Below are 8,169 nucleotides of genomic sequence, written 5' to 3' on the forward strand. Positions count from 1 at the left end.
GTTCCTTTTCACCCTGATAAACTGCCTCAGAGGCACGTATAACAGTCTTTGTTTCGGTATTTATTTGTATAAACTAGCAATTTGTCTGACTTGTAGAATTCTCCCCATCCATGCCCAAATGGCAGATATGCCCATGACATGAGAGTATGGGAATGACTCTGCTCTGGATGGTTCAGACGGAGGCATCAGAAAAGGCCCCTGATCTAGAGATTTGGACCTGAGCGTTTCTAATGCTCTCTGCCCCAGAAAAGTTTGCAGAAGTAATGTTATAGTTTTTAACCGCAGTGTTGAAGCTGTGAAGGCTGCTAGTTAAGCTGGGTAACTGATGAGATCTTTTCCTGTCTCTGATTAACTGGATCTATTCTAGTTTTAACCATTAATATATTTCTGGAAGTTCAGGCCATCCTTAAAGAAAAACCCAATAAGTAATTTTTTAAAAGATCAAAGTTGGGGCAGGCAACGGTGGCTCATACCAGAGACCCAGGTTCAATTCCCTGTGCCTGCCCATGCAAAAAAAAAGATCAAACTTAATTAATTTATATTTTTACTTTCAACATTTATTTAATTCCAACTAAATGCTAAGGTCTATGTTAGGTAGTGGAAACACACTGTAGACAATCCTACCTCCCCACTCCAGGAGCTTGAAGTCTGGTGGAGAAAGCAGCTAATTTAAATTTCTAATAGAATTATGCAGGGTTCACTGCACGACCTCCAAAGAGGGAACAGATTCCTAAACTGTTTGGACAGCATAACCCATGAGGTATCAAGTGAGTTGGGACTTGGGTGATCAGTAGTTTTTTTGTCAAGACCAAACAGGCATTCAAGTAGAGGGAAGAACTTTCCAAAGTTAGGAAGTAAGAAAGAGCAGGATGTGTTCAGAAGTCAGCAAGGAAGTTTGCCTGGCTGGAATATAGGGTTGCCAGGTTGGAGCAGTGGGAGAGGATGCCTGGTAAACAGGTGAAGGCCAGATTGGAAAGGAGTTTATGCATCTTACCAAGAATTTTGGACTTTATCCTGTGGGGAAGGGAGAACCATCAAAAGTTTTAAGTAAAAAAAAAAAAAAAACAATACCAAGTTAGATTTGAATTTCAGCACATGGACTTCACAGGGGAGGATGGACAGAAGGAAAAAGAACTGGGTAAAGGGAGTTAAGTGGGTAAACATGAAGAGAGAAGGCCATAACCTGTGAAAGGGGAAATAGGCATAGGAGCAGATTTTGTTAGGCGAAGTTCACAGTAAACAGAGTCAAATGTGTGGTTTAAGGTTCTTGATTTTTCTGTGGATATGCAGGGGGAACTGTCCATCAAGCAGCTAGGAAAATAGAATTGTGGTTCAAGGTAGGGCTAGATAGAGACGAGGGCACTATTGGCTCACCTCGAAGGAAAGATTAAAGATAAAAACTTTCCAAAACCACCAATAAAAGCACAACAGAAGAGGTAAGAAAATAATTATAGGGAAGGGAGAAAGAATTTAGAACAGTCATTTCTGCATTTTTCCTTGGGCTGTTTTTCAGAAAGGCAATCTAGCTAATTCAGACATATATAATAGTAGGAAAGAAAAGTATAGACCCCAGTATTATTAAATATATCTTTACATATGCGATGTGTAATATGTGTGTGCATATGTTCTTCCTCATTCCAGGAAAAAATGATGAATCAGCGTCAGGCCAGGTGGGTTTTTTAAAGAAGATTTAGGGAAAGGTTATGTTTTCATACTTTATATATTTAGTTTGTTGTGCTCATATGCCCAATTTATGCAGGGCTTCCCCCCTTGTCATTGCAGAAATGTTTTTAGCACCAAGAACAACTCAGTATCAGGCAGACAACATACTTCTTACTTTAGAAGTGCCACTGGTAGAATAAAGAGCCTGAGAACCGGAACTGCTGCCAGAAATAGCAGGGTAAGTTTCACCCACTTCCAAGAAGGTCACTCCATTTCAGAACAGGGTGCAGGCAGATTGAAGCGGATTCTTGGCACTGCCACGGCTCTGTCTGCCTGTTGCATAACGTATGGCTCTTAGTTCCCTTGATTGAAGCACTGGGGTTGACCTGGCCTCTTCTGTTCCTCTCCGTTAGACCGTTTTCCAGCTGTGCCAAAATAATCGCTATTATCAGGTGACCTGCACTCATGTCAGTCGCCCTTCTGTTTTAAACAGTTACCTGTTGAGAATCCTGTTTTTAATGAACACTTAAAACCCATAAGCTGTCAATGTACAGGTTTTAAGTGTTTGTTAAAAATAGGAGATCCAGACGTGCAGTCCTCCTATAACAGAAAACCATAAGCGGTAAGAAAAGTAAGCAACAGAGCGAGATGTTAATTACATCTGAATTCACTTCTAAACCACAGCCTAGGAAGAAAGGGCCGTAGTCAGTGGCAAACCATAAGGAAATGAGAGTCAGCCCCACCCCCACCCCACCTAACAAGAGAAACTCTACTGACCCATAGGGAAATACCCCCCCTTGGACACCCTGCTCGTATCCATGCAATGTTCTTTTCCTTTGGACATGTCCTAGAGTAGAATTGGAAAAATAGGATACTATCTCAGGATTGATGCATAACTCAGGAGAATGTTTGAAATGCTAGCTACCAGGCTTTCAGTTATTTTATTTATCACTATGCTAAATGCTCTTATGGATTATTACAGTTGATCTGTGACAGAACACTATGAGGCAAGTACCATATTATCACCTTTTACACCCAAGGAAACTGAGGCTTAGTGAGGTTAAAAATAACATGCCCAAGATTACCAAGCTGGGAAATGGTTGTGCAGTGTTCTGGGGACCCATGTGCTCTGCCTCCAAAGCCAACCATCTTAACCATTCTCATGTCATACTCCAGACTGTCTTTGGCTCAGGGCACTAAAATGCCCTTTCTATGGAAACTGAAGTAGGAGCACCACCTCCCCATCTCACGGCCATGGCCTCTGACTCATGCCGTACTTGGTCAAGTGGGCAATGGCAGCTTGCGTCTTGGTCAAGAGCAGAAATCTCCAGAGCACCTGCCAGTTGGGGAACAATGGTTGCGACGTATTAGATGGCCTCCATGCTTCTTCACTCAGCGCTGGGCCGTGATGCCCTGGGTAACTGTAAGATACTTAAGATGTAAAAAGGAAAAAGTTGCCAGCGTACTTCTGCGTATGTTTTATTATAATAAGCTTTGAAATCAGGAAGTGTTGATCCTCCCACTTTGTTCTTCTTTGTTAAATATTTTTAGCTCTTTGGGGTCTCTTTCCCATCTGGATGAATTTGGTAACTAGCTTTTTCAACTTTCAAAGGAGGTTGTTGGGATTTTGATTAGTACTGCATTGAACCTGTAGATGAATTTGGGCAGATTTGACATCTCATCTACATGTAACCCTCCTACCCATGAGCAGGGAATGTCTTTCCACCTATTTAGATCTCCTTTGATTTCTTTTAGCAATGTTATGTAGTTTTCTGTGTACAAGTCCTTTACGTCCCTTGTTAAGTTCGTTCCTGGGTACTTGATTCTTCTAGTTGAATTTTTTCCTTAATTGACTCCTCATTAGGTCATTGCTTGTGTATAGCAGCATTACTGATTTTTACACATTAATTCTATAACCTGACACCTTGCTAAATTTGTTTATAAACACAAGTAACTTTGTTGTATATTTCTCAGGATTCATGTCATCTGCAAATAACGAAAGTTTTACTTCTTCCTTTCCAATTTGGATGCTTTTTATTTCTTTTTCCTGCCTGACTGCTCTAGCTAGAACTTCTAGTACATATTTGAATTAATAGTGGTGATAGAGGACATCCTTGTCTCGTTCCTGATCTTAGGAGGAAGACTTTCAGTCTCTCTCCATTGAGTACGATGCTGGCTATGGGTTTTTCATATATACCTTTTATCATAGGGAGGTAGTTACCTTTGATTCCTACCTTTTGACGTGTTTTTAACAGAAAAGGATGTTGAATTTTGTCAAATGTTTCTTCAGCCTCAATTGAGATGATCATGTGATTTTTCCCTTTCAATCTGCTAATGTGCTATATTACATAAATTGATTATCTTGCATTCCTGGTATAAACCCCACTTGGTCGTGCTTTATAATTCTTTTAATGTTCATTGGATTTGATTTGTTAGTATTTTGTTGAGAATTTTTGCATCTGTGTTCATTAGGGAGATCAGCCTGTAGCTTTCCCTTTTTATACCATCTTTATCCAGTTTTGGTACTAGAGTGATGTTAGCTTCATAAAATAGGTCACATAGTGTTCCTTTTTCCTCTATTTTTTGGAAAAGTTTGAGCAGGATTTTTGGAATGTTTGATAAAATTCCCCTGTGAAGCCATCTGGCCCTGGGTTTTTCTTTGTCAGAAGAATTTCGATGACTGATTGAATCTGTGATTGGTTTGTTGCAATCTTCTTGAGTCAGGGTAGCTTGTTTATGTGTTTCTAGGAATTTGTCCATTTCATCTAATGTCTGGTTTGTTGGCATATATTTGTTCATAGAATGCTCTTATGATGTTTTTTTATTTCTCCATGGTCTGTGGTAAAGACTCCCCTCTCATTTCTGATTCTGTTTATTTCCATCCTCTCTTTTTTTTTCTTTGTCAGCCTTGCTAAGGGTCCATTGATTTATTGATTTTCTCGAAGAACCAACTTTTGGTTATATTTATTCTTTCTATTGTTCTTTTGTTCTCCCATTCATTTAACTCTGATTTAATCTTTATTATTTCTCTTTTTTATTTGCTTTGGGATTAGTTTGTGGGATTAGTTTGCTGTTCTTTCTCTAGTTCCTCCAGCTGAGCAGTTAAGGCCTCAATTTTTGCTCTTTCTTTTTTTAATATAGGCTTTTAGGGCAATAAATATCCCTCTCAGCACAGCCTTTGCCACATCCCATAAGTTCTGATATACCATATTCTCCTCTTCATTCATCTCTATATAGTTAACGATTTCTCTAGCAATTTTTTCTTTGACCCACTGGTTGTTTAAAAGCACTTTATTTGATTTCCATATATTTGTGAAAATTCTCTCTCATTCTTTGGTGGTTATTGGTTTCCAGCTCCATTCCATTGTGATCAGAGAAAGTGCTTTGAATAATTTCAGCATTTTTAAATTTATAAAGACCTATTTTGTGCCCCACCATATGATCTATCCTGGAGAATGCTCCATGAGTGCTAGTGAAGAATGTATATCCTGGTGTTCAGGGGTGTAATGATCTATATGTGTCTGTTAGGTCTAATTCATTTATCAAGTTGCTTAACTTCTCTATTTCCTTATTGATCTCTGTCTGGTTGTTCTATCTATAGAGGAAAATGACGTATTGAAGTCTCCTACTATTTTCGTTGAAACATCTATCACTCCCTTCAGTTTTGCCAATGTCTGCCTCATATACTTCGGAGCTCCTTGGTTGGGAGCATAAACATTTATGATTGTTATTTCTTCTTGGTAAACTGTCCCTTTTATTAATTATAGTGTCCTATGAGATTTTGTTGGTTTGTCCAGGTAATGCCCTGATGAATCCCAGAGTGATTTGATCAGTGAGTGGAAAAGTATTTGCAAAGTCCCCTTCGGGGAATGGTGAGAATGGGGGAAAACTCAACTTCCCCAAGTTGAATTCTTGATATTCTCACAAGCAGTGTGGGCAACCAAAACTATAGGCTGAGCCCCCAGTCTTGGGTTTTGTTCATATGAAACTTAACCCAACAGGGGGTAGGTCAAGCCTACTTAAAATTAGGCCTAAGAGTCACCCCCAAGAGAACCTCTTTTGTTGCTCAGATGTGGCCTCTCTCTCCAGCCACCACAGCAAGCAAACTCACCACCCTCCACCTGTCTACATGGGACATGACTCCCAGGTGTGTGGATCTTCCTGGCAACGTGGGACAGAAATCTCAGAATGAGCTGAGATTCAGCATCAAGGGATTGAGAAAAACTCTAGAATGAGCTGAGACCCAGCATCAAGGGATTGAGAAAACCTTCTTGACCAAAAGGGGGAAGAGTGAAATGAGACAAAGTGTCAATGGCTGAGAGATTCCAAACAGAGTCGAGAGGTTATCCTGGAGGTTATTCTTATGCAGTAAGTAGATATCACCTTGTTATCCAAGATGTAATGGAGAGGCTGGAGAGAACTGCCTGAAAATGTAGAGCTGTGTTCCAGTAGCCATGTTTCTTGATGATGATTGTATAACGATATAGCTTTCACAATGTGACTGTGTGATTGTGAAAACCTTGTGTCTGATGCTCCTTTTATCTACCTTGTCGACAGATGAGTAGAACATATGGAATAAAAATAAATAATAGGGGGAACAAATGTTAGAATAAATTTAGTTTGAAATGCTAGCGATCAATGAAAGGGAGGGGTAAGGAGTATGGTATGTAAAAAATTTTTTTCTTTTTTTTTTTTCTTTTTCTGTGGTCTTTTTATTTCTTTTTCTGAATTGATCATGATGATGAATATGCAACTATGTGATGATATTGTGAATTGCTGAGTGTATGTGTTGGGAATGTTTGTGTTTCTTTCTTGTAATTTTTTTTTAATTAATAAAAAAATTAAAAGATATATATATATAGTGTCCTTCTTTGTCTTTTATGATGTCTTTACATTTAAGGTCTATTTTGTCCATTATTAGTATAGCTACTAGTGCTTTCTTTTGGTTGCAACTTGCATGGAAAATCTTTTTCCATCCTTTCACTTTCAATCTATTTGTAACTTTGTGTCTAAGATGAGTCTCTTCTAAGCAGCATATAACTGGATCATATTTCTTAATCCATTCTGCCAATCTGTATCTTTTAATTGGCAAGTTTAGTCTGTTAACATTCAAGGTTTATTTCTGCAAAGACTTTTCTTTTTACATGGGCAGGCACCAGGAATTGAACCCAGGTCTCTGGCATGGCAGGCAAGAATTCTGCCACTGAGCCACCGTTGCACCACCTGTGTAAAGGCATTTCTTGAATTCCCCGTCTTATCCTTTGGATTTTATTTGTCAGATTTATATATTCTTTTCCCTCTTCCTCTTTTTATCCTCTAAGTTACTCTTATTGGTACTCTTCAATTCTGTACCCTCCTTCAGACCTCCCTCTCCTGCTTTTTTTTTTTTTTTCAGTCGCTAGAACTCTCTTTAGTATTTCTTGTAGGGCGGGTCTTTTATTCACAAATTCTCTCAGCATGTGTTTGTCTTGAAAATTTTAATCTCTCCCACACTTTTTTTTTTTTGCACGGGCAGGCACCGGGAATTGAACCCGGGTCTCTGGCATGGCAGGTGAGAACTCTGCCACTGAGCCACCGTGCCCCACCCTCTCCCTCACTTTTGAAGGATAATTTGGCTGGATACAGAGTTCTTGACTGGAAATCCTTCTCTTTCAGGATCTTAAATATATCATACCACTGCCTTCTTGCCTCCATAGTGCCTTTGAGTAGTCTGAACTCAGTCTTATGTGGTTTCGTTTGTACGTAGTAAATCATTCTTCTCTTGCTACTTTCAAGATTTTCTGCCTTTCTTGAAGAGAAGTCATTTGACAAACTGTTCAGTATGTGTCTTGGAGAAGACCTATTTGGATTTATTCTATTTGGGATTTGTTGGCCTTCTTTGATTTGCATATTTATGTCTTTTATAATGGTTGGGAAGTTTTCCCCCATTATATCCTCAACTAATCTTCCTAGCTCTTTTTTCTTCTCTTTTTCTTCTATAACACTGATAATTCTTATAATTATGCACTTTGCTTTTAAGTTAGAGGGCTTAAATACTTTGTCATCACAATCAACTTTTTTTTCCTTCTTTTGTTGTGAACAATAACACATATACAAAATAATTGTGGGATGGGTGTGGAGCAGGATGTGGAGTGTGGGGAGGGGCACAACATTGTGATGACAGGTTGCACTGCAGGTACTATGCTGGTGCAACGAAGCATGGGGTGCAGGGCGCAGGGTTGTGGAGGGGCAGTGCAAGGGCTGTGGGTGCAGGGTGCAGGTCGGACAAGCATTAGGGTGCAGCATGGGTGACACAGAGGCAGGGTGCAGTGGGAGACAGATGGGGGCACGTTGCAGGTAGATACGTAGGGGCTGGTGCACAGGCAGGATGTGGGCGGGTGCATGGAGCGCGCAGGTCATAGGTACCAGGGTGTGGGATTTGGGGCACAGAGTTGGGGTGCAAGGAGGATGGAACGCAGATGTGCCCTTGCATATGAATGCCACATGTGCAGGGGTAGAGCCCAGGTC

The sequence above is a fragment of the Tamandua tetradactyla genome, chromosome 13, assembly GCF_023851605.1.
Source record: "Tamandua tetradactyla isolate mTamTet1 chromosome 13, mTamTet1.pri, whole genome shotgun sequence".
In the NCBI taxonomy this organism is placed as follows: Eukaryota; Metazoa; Chordata; class Mammalia; order Pilosa; family Myrmecophagidae; genus Tamandua; species Tamandua tetradactyla.